Source organism: Chinchilla lanigera, unplaced genomic scaffold (assembly GCF_000276665.1).
Source record: "Chinchilla lanigera isolate Chin_1 unplaced genomic scaffold, ChiLan1.0 scaffold00077, whole genome shotgun sequence".
NCBI classification, from domain to species: Eukaryota; Metazoa; Chordata; class Mammalia; order Rodentia; family Chinchillidae; genus Chinchilla; species Chinchilla lanigera.
The window spans coordinates 7861253-7873802 of NW_004955478.1; the positions used below are offsets into that span (position 1 = coordinate 7861253).

General features: G+C 55.6%; 1 protein-coding gene across 1 annotated transcript in view; it reads left to right on the forward strand.

Moving 5' to 3' along the window:
• The first annotated feature begins 332 nt into the window (after positions 1 to 332).
• The window catches only part of Scn4a (sodium channel, voltage gated, type IV alpha subunit), a 44608-nt gene continuing 32390 nt past the window's right edge, over positions 333 to 12550 (forward strand). The window contains exon 1 of the mRNA XM_005402177.2: positions 333 to 535. The gene's annotated coding sequence lies outside the window, so the exon portion shown is untranslated. The remainder of the gene's footprint in view (positions 536 to 12550) is intronic.

Below are 12550 nucleotides of genomic sequence, written 5' to 3' on the forward strand. Positions count from 1 at the left end.
CCGTGGATGTACCACGAGTGATTCCTGTGTGCCGCTGGGTATGCGGGAGTGCAGCGTTTGTGCCCGGAGGGGGCGCGTGCGCGTGCCTGAGAGTGTGTGAGCAGGCGGTGTCGCACGGCATTTCTGGTAGTGAGGGTGAAAGGCGAGCAAGTGTGGGAATGAACCTGTGTACATCTGTCAAAGCTGGGGCATGGGGGAGGGGCGCGCATGGTGCCCCCGTGTGTGGACGTGTGTGCGCACGTGCGCGCGCGTGTGTGGATAGCTGAGTGTGTCACAGCCTGTCACCCCGGCTGTCGAGGCTCCAGAGCCGAGGGCTGCGGGGCTGAGCCCCGAGCACCCCAAGAGGGCAGTGTGGTGAGGCTCCCACCTGAAGACTGGCCCAGTCCTCGGGTTTCACTCATGACCCTGTGACATCAGCGGCAGCAGCTGTCTCCTCGGCCCGGCCCCCCGGCCAAGTCCCCCGGAGTTCCGGCCCCAGCCCGAGGTGGGCACGACGCTCCGGGCTTGTCAGCGACCGCCCCACGCCCGTCTAACGGTGAGTACTGCGCCCCTTCACGCTAGCCAGCCGGTACCCCCGGGGCGGGTCACCCCAGGGACAGGCCAGCCTGGCGCTGAGGAAGTCACCGCTTTGCTCCGGCACCGCTGACCTCCTGCCCACACCCGGCTGTGCTGCCCGCGCCCCGGCCGGGTCGTCTGGCCGCCCTGCCCAGCTCCTGCTGACCGACCCTCTGTCTGTGCCTAGACTTGCTTCTGCCCGTGCCCGGTCCTCTGTTCCTCTGCCCCTGCGGGCTGGCTGTCCTTGCCTTCAGCGAGGGTCTTCACTCGGGTCACGCACGGCCCTGTGGCTGAAGCTTGGCTCTGGACGGGCACAGGGTGACCCAAGGGGCGGGGACCGGGCGCAGGACAGCGGGGAAGGGGAAGCAGTGGCGGGCTGGGCCGGGGCAGCTTCTCAGTCGGGGTAGGCTGGAGGGGGAGCGGCGGGAGGCCGTGCAGGGCGGCGGCTCCTTTGCTCTTCGGAAACAGGAATTTGTGAGATGCAGGCGCAGAACACCGCCCAGGCAGCCCGGGATCTACCCAGCGCCCCGCCCCTCTCCAGCCCACTCCCGTTTGCTCTTCTCCGGGACAAGCTGAGCCCTGGAAAGGGGGGGACCAGGGCAGCCCCCCACATGGAGGAGAGGAATGTGGGGGGCTGGAGCCGGAGAGCACCGTCCGAGGGGAAGATGGGACGACAGCACTAAGGGCACCCAGGGCCGGGGGGCTATGGGGGGCTCAGGAGGACACGCGGGGCCCAAAGCTGTGGTCAGGGGCAGCAGACCTCGGCCTCCTCCTCTCCCCTCGCGGGCAGAGCTGGGCGCTGGGGCACTGGGAGGGGTGGGCGGTGGCCGGTGGAGAAGGCGGAGGGATCTGAACCTTGTTCAGGGACGCAGGCAGTGCGGCTTTAGTGGTGCTATGCGTGGAGCTACGCGTGGACAGGTGTAATGTTCCTTACCGGAAGGACCCCTCGTTTAAAGGACTGGGAAATCCCAGTCTGGGGAGCCGCGCGGGTGGGCACGAGCTGCTGTGGGTGTCTGAAGAATAACTGTGTGAGCAAAGGCCGGGGTCCCCTTCCCACTCCATGCACCCAGGGAAGTTCTGTGTCGTCCTTCCGCGCCGCGCCCCCAACCCCGCTGTCAGAGCAGGGGCCAGGCCAGCCTGAGGCCTCTCAGCACCCTGCTGTGGGGAGGTGGCCTCCAGGTGGGGACACCTAGTGTCATGTCCCTCTCCACCCATATCTCAGCAGGGGCCTGCACAAAAATAAATCACCCAGCAGAGCCTGGGAAGGATGGAGGTAGAAGGAGCCTGGGACCCTTTCACCCTGCGCCACCGAGGGAGTAGACTGGGGAAGGCAGCGGGTCTAGACTGGGGAGGGGGCTGTCATGGGGTTGCTATCAATCGTGTGTGACAAGGCTGTATCCTGTCCTGGGGCCTGAACTGGGCCAAGGAGACCACAGCAGTGGCAGAGGCTGGAACTACGCAGAGTAGAAGAGGGGCAGGGAGGACTGGTTCTCGCAGGCCGCTCAGATTCCCCCTGCCGATGGCTGGCACCGTCACCCCGGGTGGCAGGGGTATGGACCTCCGTGGTAAGGTTTGGAGCCACATCACCTGGGTGGGACAAGGGAGAGGGCTAGACATACCCAAGGACCTTCCTAGGCCCTAAGTGTCAAGCACTGAGGCAAAGGTGAGCTGGGCCTGAAGGCCCACGCAGCCCCCAGCCACACCTGACGCAGGCCTCCTGGTCTGGGTTCAGAGCTCTTCCGTATCCCATCCGCACCCTCATCTCAGGCATCCCTCAAGAGTTTGTGCGGCAACTTTAGCGAGTTTGGGGAAGGTAATGAGGGTCCTTGTGAGGTCGTCCCTGGCCCAGTCTGGACCCGCTTATCACTTCTGGTTGGAAACTTACGTGGGGTCAGGGCTCAGGACTGGAGTCACCTCCCCAGCTCAAAGCTGGCTAAATGTGAGGGTTGCTCAACTAGTTTTCCTTGACCCAGTCTCTGCCCCTGGCCCCCAGAACAGTCCAGGGAAGACCCGAATCAGACGCTGAAGGCACTGATCTGGTCAGATGTTGGGTTGTCTGACAGGGCCCTGCCTTTGGGGACAACTCTGGCCGCCAGAAGAGAAGGTGTGGATAGTGGAGAGGAGGCGGGATAAGGCAGTGAGGGGAGGGCTGATGGCATCGGGAGAAGGCTCCGTGAAGGACGGGAACCCAGAGGGGTGGAGGCCTCGCCCCAGGCCTCAGAAAGCAGGGGGGAATGAGGCTGGAGGAGTATGACAGTCAGTGCTTTATAGGTTACACAGCCCAATTCCTTGACCCCTTAGGGAGCTCTGAGGCTCAGACAGGGCCTGCCTCTCCCCTGGGGCGTAGAGCTAGTGAAGGGCAGGGCCCCTGTTCCCTGGGACGGAAGCTAACTTGGGGGTAGGGCAGAGCTTGCTCCTGAGACTCCAGACAGCAGGCTTCCATGGACACTGTAGGACTGGGCCTCTCAGCAGTTCTGGCGACTCCCGCAGGGGACCACGGGTCTGCAATGGCGGGGACAGGCCCAGTATCCCTCCGAAGGTGCTAACCGGGCTTGGGGAGCCGTGTTCCCCTCCACCTCCACCACTGCAACCCCAGCCTTTGGTGTGCGCTGCCCCGTTCTGCCACATCAGCAATGGCTATTTTTATTCCTTGCTGTTTTCCGTCAACAGCCTGTGTTGTGTGGGGGGGTGGCCAGAGGTGTGAGGGGCTCTGGGAGCCAAAGGACAGTGGGGTAGGGGGGCAAGGGAGCCACTGTCCCCTCATAGGACCTCTGCCAGGCCCCCTACCACAGGAAAAAAGGGCAAAACCCCAGCTGTCACTGCACTCTGCTCCATTTTTTAACTGACTTGCGAAACAAGGCACCCTCACCCACCCCGCAAGTGCTAGGACGTTCCGGTCCACGTTGGTCTGAGGCAGCAGTACACGCTGGTGGTTAGGAGCCATATCCCACTCTTGCGAGAGTCCTGGGGGCTGGATGTCAACCCCAGCTTGCTACATGAGAAACAGCCGGGAGAAACTTAGCCTCCATGCCTGTTTCCTCATTCAAATGGGGTGACAACAGGATCATGGGGAGCCTGAATGAGCTCGTGGGCACTGAGCTGCCCAGAACAGTGCCTGGCATGTAGTCAGCCGTCCGTATGTGTTCATGAGCAGCATCTTGGCTATCACTAGGGTGTGGGCCTGAAAGAACATCTCCGGTTGTAGGGATGGGAGAAAGAGATACAAAAGAAGGGTGTTACTCAGATCTGAACATCTCCGGTTGTAGGGATGGGAGAAAGAGATACAAAAGAAGGGTGTTACTCAGATCTGACACCATCCAGAGCCGGGGAGACGGTGCGGGGTGTGTTTTCTTCCTATCTGATCTCCCAGGAGTGAGGGTCCTTTGTAAAAGGGCTGCAAAGCTCATCCTCAGCCTGAGGTCTGCAGAGGCTGGCATGGCTGCTTCAGCGCTAAAACAGGAAGGCAGAGCCCCCCGGCTCACCTCCTAGTAACATCTGCTTCTTGAATCTTGTCTTAGGTGAGCAGGCACCTGTGTGTGTGTGTGTGTGTGTGTGACTGGGATTGAACCCAAGGCCTTTGTACTACACTACATTCCCAGCCCTTTTTAAATTTTTAAACAAGGCCTTGAAAAGTCCCTAAGCTGTCCAGCCTGGGGTCAAACCTGTGATCTTCCTGCATCAGCCTCCTGGAGTTTTGGGACTATGTGAGAGTACTACCACACTTGACTCACTCATCTTTTGTGAGGTTTGCAAATTCCTGGTCCATCTAAGTGTGGAGACCAATTTCCAAAGAAGGATGGGGAGAAGACCTCCTGCAGTAGTTTCTGGGCAGGGCTGAGTTCTCGATTGGCGGGCTGAAGGGCAGAGGCCTGCCTGTTAGAGCAGAGAGAGCAGAGGGAGCTGGTGCGGGAAGGGAGATTTCAGGTTTAGCTGGAGGGCTGGTGGACAGGACCCTGGCACCCGGCGTCACAGCAGGGAGGACTCTCAGGCCACCCTAGCTGGAGGATGGGGGTGCTGGAGGGGAGGAGGAGCCCAGCTGGCCCTGGCATTCTCCTGACACTGGGAGGGCTGGAGGGGGCTGGTATGGGATAGCTAGAGGGGCTGAAGGGAAAGTAGGCAGGACATTCCCAAGATGAGACTGGGAGGAGGGGCAGGGAGGGCGCAGGGTGGCAGCTCTGTGGGCCGGGAGGATCTGTCCTAGCGCAGGCAAGGCGGGCTCAGCATGTCTGTAGAGGGCATCTGTGAGCACACCGGCATGGGGAGCAAAGCTTCAGCGGGGTCACCATGTGTGGAGCTCCTCAGAGAGATCTAACCCAACAGCCCCCAGCCTGGGTGGAACAAACCAGCCTCATCATCCCCTCCCGCAGCTGGGAAATGACTCGGAGAGCTGACAAGAGAGTGTGTGTGTGTGTGTGTGTGTGTGTGTGTGTGTGTGTGTGCATGAGAGCCATAGTGGGGGTGGGGAGCACGTGATGGTGGATTGGTGTCAATAAAAACTAAGCCTGGAAGGAAATTCTTTAACAAGCTGTTGACCTGTGTGCCCCACCTTGCCCCTACCCCACAGCTTCCAATCCAAAAGCGCAGGAAGCCTAAGCACCGTCCTGCCAACGCCCGCCAGACTCACCCTGCAGTCCAAACCTGTCAGGGGCTTGGCCTGAGGACTCCTTCCTGCCCTTTATTTGGTTTTTCTCCGGTACCGGGAACCGAACTCACAACCTTGCGCTTGCCAGGCAGGCACTTTTGCCGCTGAGCTAAATCCCCAGCCCCTCTTCCTGCCCTTTAAAGAGCACAGGTAGATGAGGACGATGCTGGCGCAGGGGGCCGCCTTACCGCAGGAGGACAGCATCCCCTGCCCAGTTCCCTGAAAGGGCTGGAGGAAGGCCGTCTTTGTAGTCGCAGGCATGAGGGTTTGGCACATGCGAGACCTGTGTTCAAATCCTGGCTCTACCATTTGTTAGCGGGGATGGCGCAATTGAAGCCCTTGGAACAGGCCCCAGCACGCAGCGAATAGAACATGAGTGTGGCCACTGTCACTTCTCATCAGGAAATGTTTCTTTAAACTTCTGCCTGGTGGACCTGTGCATGTCAGAAGCACGGGGGAAAGCGTTACTTGGGGGCCGGAGGAACCAGCCCTCCTGCTCCAAGGACGCTTTTCCCAAGCTGGCTGGACCTGAGCATCTGGCATTTTGAAACACATTCCACTGACCTGAGGCTGGGACTTTAAAACCAACCCCGGGGCCTTGCTCCCAGGGAGAAAAGCTCCACTGACAAGCTGTGAGGAGCTTAGCAGGAAAGGGGCACAGGGCACAAAACTTAAATGCAGCCCGTTTGTGGGTTTTTATTTCATGGGGCCCTGAGCCAACCAAAAGCACTTGGAGTAGAGGGAAAGGGCCAGGCGGAGAACAGGCCGAAGTTTGTGGGGAAATGCCCAGTGTTCCTGGAGAGCCCGTCGGGGGTAGCAGGGAGCAGGACTGATTGTGGAGGGAGGAGATGCCCATGTATCCTGAACAGAAAACCAAACTGGCATACAGGAAATGCAAAATAAAGGCGGCCACCAAGACCCTTCTTCCCTGGGGTAGAACAAAGCACCATGCAGGTTGAATCAGGCTCCGAGAAGGGGAGGTGGTCCTGACCCCACCTGGAACTGCAGTGAGCACCAGCCCTCCCCTCACTTAGGACCCCTGGCCCTGACTGCTGCAGGGATCCAGAAGTCATGTGGCCTGGAGTGTCTGAGGGTTTCTACCTCATGCTCCCTGCTCCAGGCCACCCTCCAGGGCCCCTTGGAACAGATTTCCTCTGCAGCGAGGGTTAGGTCAGGAGAGGAAAGCTACCGGGGATGACATCCTCCAGGCCTTGACCTGCCAAGCCTGAGGCCGCCTTCCTCTCCAAGCCCTAAGTGCTGGCAGAGAAATAGCAACTACCCCCTCCCATCCTCGCCCTAGCCTGCTGCAGCTAAGAAAGAGCTGTGACTTGAGGCTTCCAGCTAGCAGGACGTGGAGATCACGTTTCACTCTTGGAGCTGGGACCCAGTGGGAACTCAGGAATTTGGGAAGTAGTCCACCTGGATGCCCAGTGCTGTCTTTGGCCAAGACAGAAGTTTGGTCTGTTTCAGTCGCCCAGGAAGTGAGACTAAGCTAAGCCCCCAGGACACGTGAAGCCTAAAGCATGTATGTGCAGGGTGTCTTCACTGGCCATGTACAGCTCTAGGTAATTTTGCTCCCAAAGAAACAAACAGCCAGACACTGGTGGGTGATCAGCAGCTTTGCTAGAGATGAAAAGCTTGCTCCTTTGGCAAGAAGGGCAGCGGCTGGGTCCTGAGCAAGGCTAGCAAGCTCCTTAGCATCTCTCTATTTGCAGGAATGTACCCTAGACCAAATGAGATAGGCTTCAAGGGGCAGGTCCCAGGAGAGTACCTTGCCGAAACATTTATATCCTGGGCTGGCAAGGACTTGGCTGAAACTACTTGGGGAATTTCAGGCTGATGCAGTGCAGCAGGGTGAGTTTCTGGATATTTGAAGAAGACTCTCTAAAAGCATAGGTTTTGCAAGAGGAAAGTTTTCTAGAAGTGTGCGGAGATGGGGGTTGTCCTGAGCTTACACTGGTCAGTAATTTGGGACTCTCAGGATCACAGATTCCCTGTTGTGAGGGTAAATCAAGATCCAACAAGCCTTCGCAAAAGACTGGAGGTATAGAGGTGCAAAAGACAAGCAGAACTTAAGCAGAGGTACAGGGAGAGTCCTACACTTGGACTTACGTTAACTGTGTATCTTGTAACTTTGCTATATTCATTATTGGTTCTAAGAGATTGTTTTGTCAATTTTGCTTTTGTATATAGATAATCATGGTATCTGTAAACAAAGATTTATTTCTTCTTTCCCAGTCAATATTATCTTTTATTTCGTTTTCTTGTCTTATTGCATTAGCTGGGACCTTTAGTACAATGTCAAAAGACAGTGATACGAGGGGATGTCTTTGCCTTGTTCCTGATGTTAGTGGGAGAGCTTCTAACTGTGGGTTTTGGTAAATTTCTTTAGCAACTGATGGAAGTTTCCTTCAATTGCTAGTTTGCTGAGTATCTTTATCATAAGTGGGTTTAGGGGCTGGGGATTTAGCTCAGTGGCACAGCGCCTGCCTGGCAAGCGCAAGGTCATGAGTCCAATTCCCGGTACCAGAAAAAGAAAAAAAAGTAAGATCTTATCATAAGTGGGTTTAGATTCTTTTTCAAATGCATTTTCCACATCTTCATTGATCATGTGATATTCCATCTTTAGCCTGTTGATATGATGGATTACACTGGCTGACTTTCAAATGTTGAGCCTGTTTTGCAGATAAATCCCACTTGGCTGTGGTGTACAATTCTCTTAATACATTGTTGGATTTAATTTGCTCATGTTTCATTGATCTACACATGGGTTGAGAGGAGAAAACTCAGTTACACAGTGTATGTGCTGGGGAAGGAGCTAGCTAGATCACAGCTCAGGAGGGAAAGACAGAGGTGAGGGGTACACTCTGCACTGTGATTGGGCTGCTGAAGGAGGAGTGCTGTCCTGGGTGAATGCACGCAGAAGGTATACAGGCCCAGGAGAAAGGGCCTCTGTGGTGAGACTATATCTGGGGTTGGGTGTTCTGATCTGGCAGCCCCACAGGGAGAGACAACGCCGGCTGGACTTGCTCCAGGAAGAGCTGCCTCACCCTCCAGCGTCCTCACCCTCGGCTCTGTGCCCGCAGACAACTGGTCTCAGCCTGGCTGGCTTCTCATGACCCTTCCTCCCCAGCCCCCATGCCTGTCTGCGCACGACCTCCAGGCCCCCAGGACTGCCTGATTCTACCCACCACTTCCGCCCGAACTTCCGTCTGGAGGGAAGTTCCGCTGGGACTTTTCACTGGCTACGTGGGCTCCAGCCCTGGCTCCCAGGGAGCTGGGTTTTAGGCTTGGCTCAAGCCTCTCGTTTATCACTCTCTAAAATTATCTTATTTGCTTCCCTATTTACTGTCCGCCTCCTCCCCCCTCTGGAATCCAAGCTCCGTGAGGACAGGGACTTCGCCACCACTGTGGTCAGCCCTGGCACCCGGACCAGGGCCCAGCACGTAGCAGGTGCCCAGAAAGTGTTTGTTGAATGAATAAATATGTAGTCTGTTTCTCCCTGGCCTGCAATTCTCTCTAGTGAAATAAGGGAGTTGGACTTGCTGTTCTCGCAGGTCCCTGCAATTCCAGCATTTTCAAAGGCACCAGAAAGAGGTTGCCTGGAGCCCCCAGACTCTTAACATGGCAGGGACCACGCTGGGCAGAGACAGGTGGCAGGAGAGCTGGAGGTGTCATCTTGGTCCCATTCACTCCTCACTGTGGACCAAAGAGCCTCACGGAGGTGTGCCGGCACATCGCCTGCTTTGCGCTAGAGTGCGGCTAATGCTTTATCCCTGCCAAGAAGTCCCGTCCAAACATCCCAGATGCCCTATACTCACTAGTGCCCACAGAAAGCAGCACAGCTTGTTGGGTCTATTACAGACACGGCAGAGGGTGGGCAGAAGGAACATGCAGTGGTGGCCTCGCTCGAGCTCCAACCTCTGCAAGGGGCTCTCCAAGCAGGAGGACGAATCCAGTCGCCCCAGGCCAGGCATCAAGCACCGGACCCATGGTCATCCCACTTTCCCCGTCCCCCAAACAGCTTCCGGGCTTGATGTGAGTCCCCTGTGTCTTGCTTCTGCCTTTGGTCTGGCTGTTCCCTCTCCCTGGGCTGTCTTTCTTCTGGCTCCCACATCCCTAACTTACTCATCCTTTGAGACCCACTTGAAAAACCACATCTCCCCTCCCCTTCTTGGAAGTAGCCACTCATCCCGCTGAACTTCTATAGCAACCCCAACGTCCTACCTTCTTCACATATCATAGCCATGTGTGCCCACATCTACTTTCCCCAAGCCCGCCCACCCTCCATGCTCAGGACCCCCAGCTGTGCATCTTTGTGCCCTGTTCACAGCTGGGTCAGCTTCTGGCATCACAGCTGGATGGACGGATGGATGGATGGATGGATGGATGGATGGATAGATGGATGGAAAAATGAAATATAGAAGAATCTATGGGCTCCCTGGAAATGACTGAACAAAAGGATGAGTCTATAGTAGATCTGCGTCTATAATAGATCCAACAAAAGGCTGTAACCCCACCACTCATCCCCTTGTTCAATCATTGAATAAACACTTACTGAATGCCTACTGTATGCCCAGTGGTACTGGGAGTACATGGGGCGAGGCAGACACACTTGCTGCTCTGTGGGCATTTCAGTCTAGTGGGAGAGACAAATAAATTGGGCAACTAAGTCACTATAAATTATGATAAATGATGTCAAGGAAAATACCAGGGATTGTGGCAGAGAGTTAAAAAGAAGAAAGTCCCTTGGAATAGGGAACATCTGAGCTTAGACCAGGGCGATAAGAAGCAACCAGCATGTAAAGAGGGAGGTGGGGTGGATACTCCAGGGACAGCAGGGGCTGGGTAAAGACCCGAAGGCAGGAACGAACCCAGCGATCAGGAGCTGGAAGGAGGCCAGCAGGGCTGACGCAGAGTGACTGGAGCAGAGATCAGGGATGAAGACGGAAGGCAGGCAGGAGCTAGAGCCCCAGAGCCTGGTGGGCCTCCACAGGGTGTTTAACTTGTGTAACAGGAAGTTACTAGGGAATTTTAAGAGGAGAAACAACGCAATTTGGTTTTGGTTTTTGAAAGGTCAATGGCTACTTTATAGGACTGACTTGGAGGGGAAGTGGGAAAAGTAGGCAGTAGGGGATTGGCTGCTCCAAGAGATTACTGTGGTCTGGGCCGAGGGAGTGGGAGAAGTGGGCGTTAGATGGCTTTCGGAGATGCCATCGGGAGGACTTTGGACTAACTGGGTGACAAGGAAATGAGAATTCAGAGAGACACATTGATTTTTTACTTGAGCAGCTGGTTGGGGTGGGGCCACTTTCTGGCTTGAGAAAGATGGTAGGTAGAACGTGGAAGGACACATTTTGTTCCACCAGGCATGGTGGCAAATGGCTGTAACCCCAGCACTTGAGAGGCTGAGGCAGGAGGATACCCGGGAGTTCAAGGCCAGCCTGAGCTACATAGTGAGTTCATGGTGAACTGCATAGGGAGACCCTGAATCAAAAACAAACAAACAAACAAAAATCTTGTTCCAGTTCGGGTGCTTCTTAGTTATCTCCATGCAGCCTTCCAGGAAGCAATGGACTTTATCAGTGTGGAGTTCAAAGGAGACATTTTTCTTGTTTCCCTGGCTTTATTTACAGTCACAGGCATGATGCCACCTGTGGAAAGTGAACCCGGAGAAGTTTCAAGGATTCGGTAGAGAAAAGGACAGGTAAAGGAAACTGATTAGGAGCAGGCAGGCAGGTAGAAGAGAAACCATGGGACTGATTCCGTGGAGGCTGAGAGAGTAGAATGTTCCGGAAGGGGACCGTAGCCAGCTGGGTTGAATGCTCCTGAGAGAGTGAAGGAAGTGAAGACAGAAACGTATGTGCTGGACTTGGCAGCAGGCAGGGTGTTAGTGAGTGACAAACGGTTTCAGTGGAGTGGGGTAAAGGAAGCCAGGTTGGAATGGGCTGAGGAATGAATGAAAGGTAAGGAAGTAGACACAGCTGGTGCAGACACTTTCCAAGAAGTTTTCCTAGGAACAAGGACAGAAAAATAGGGCAACAGATGAAGAGAGATGTCAGCCTGGGAAGTTGTTTTGCTGTAGCTGCCATTACCTTTAAGATGGGAGACACCGAGCTCGGTCAGAAAGGGGAAGAAGCAGCCGAAGAGCAGTAGAGAGGAAGAATAATTGGAGGATGACATCTTGGGGAAGCAAGGGGGCTCGGGGTCCTGAGTCCAAGTGGAAGACTTGGACTTTGTGGTGATCTTTTTGTTCTGATAGACTGGAGAAGAGGGGACAGGTGGAGATGGATCTGTAGGCTTTACAGTGGCTCCTACTTTCTCAATGAAGGAGGAAGCAAGGTCCTCAGGTGGAAAGACATGAAATGTTTATTCTCAAAAAAGTGAAAAAAGTGAGGCAACCAGAAAATTCCATACTCACACGGCCAGCAGGATCAAGGGCAGAGCCAGAGTTTGTAACTGCAAGTTTAACGGGAACATAGCAACATCCAGCTGGTCAGGGGTGACTTAAAAAAGCTCAAGGGGGCTGGGCATGATGGCGCACACCTGTAATCCCAGCACTCAGGAGGCTGAGGCAGGAGGATCGCTGTGAGTTCGAGACCAGCCTGGGCTACAAAGTGAGCTCAAGCCCAGCCTGAACTGCATAGCGAGACCCTGTCTCAAAAAGACACACACACACACACACAAGGCTCAGTGGGGCGATGCCAGCTGGGGCACCTGAGCAGAGCAGGGAGAGGTGCGTGTGAGCAGCTGTAGCCCGGGGAAGTGAGAGGACGGTGATGCTTGGAGGGATAAAGGGCATGGGACTGACCCGGTCTAACGCCATGAGTGTGACAGAAGGACAGACAAGGCCAGATCTGAGGGTATCTGTGAGTTCGGAGTTAGATCCTGGATCCTGCTGGATCTTGGGTCACAGAGCTGAGGCTGGATGAGGTGGGAAGTGGAGCCAGAGGGATCTGATGTGGGGAGAAAGTAAAGGCTGAGTGAACTGAAGGCGCAGGGAGCCTGAAGATCATGGCCCGGGCCCCTGAGCTGAGCGCTGAGGAGGCAGACAGGAGAGGGAAGTCGGCCTGGTGAGATCCGGGAAGGTCATGGTTTCTGGCTGCGATTTAGGTTCACTGAAAGGAGAGGAGGGCTGAGGCCAATCCATTCATTCCCTCTAACTCACTCATTCATTTGTTCCTTTGATAACTGACTGGGCGTTCGGTGTGCTAGTGACACAAACAAGGGGTGGGACCCACCCGGCCAGGGGGCCCAGGGAGGGCTTCCTGGAGAAGGTGGCTCTTCCTTGTGTAGGTTGGGTCTGAAAGGGTGAACTGAGCTCTCTGGGGCACAGAGAACAGGGGTTCCAGA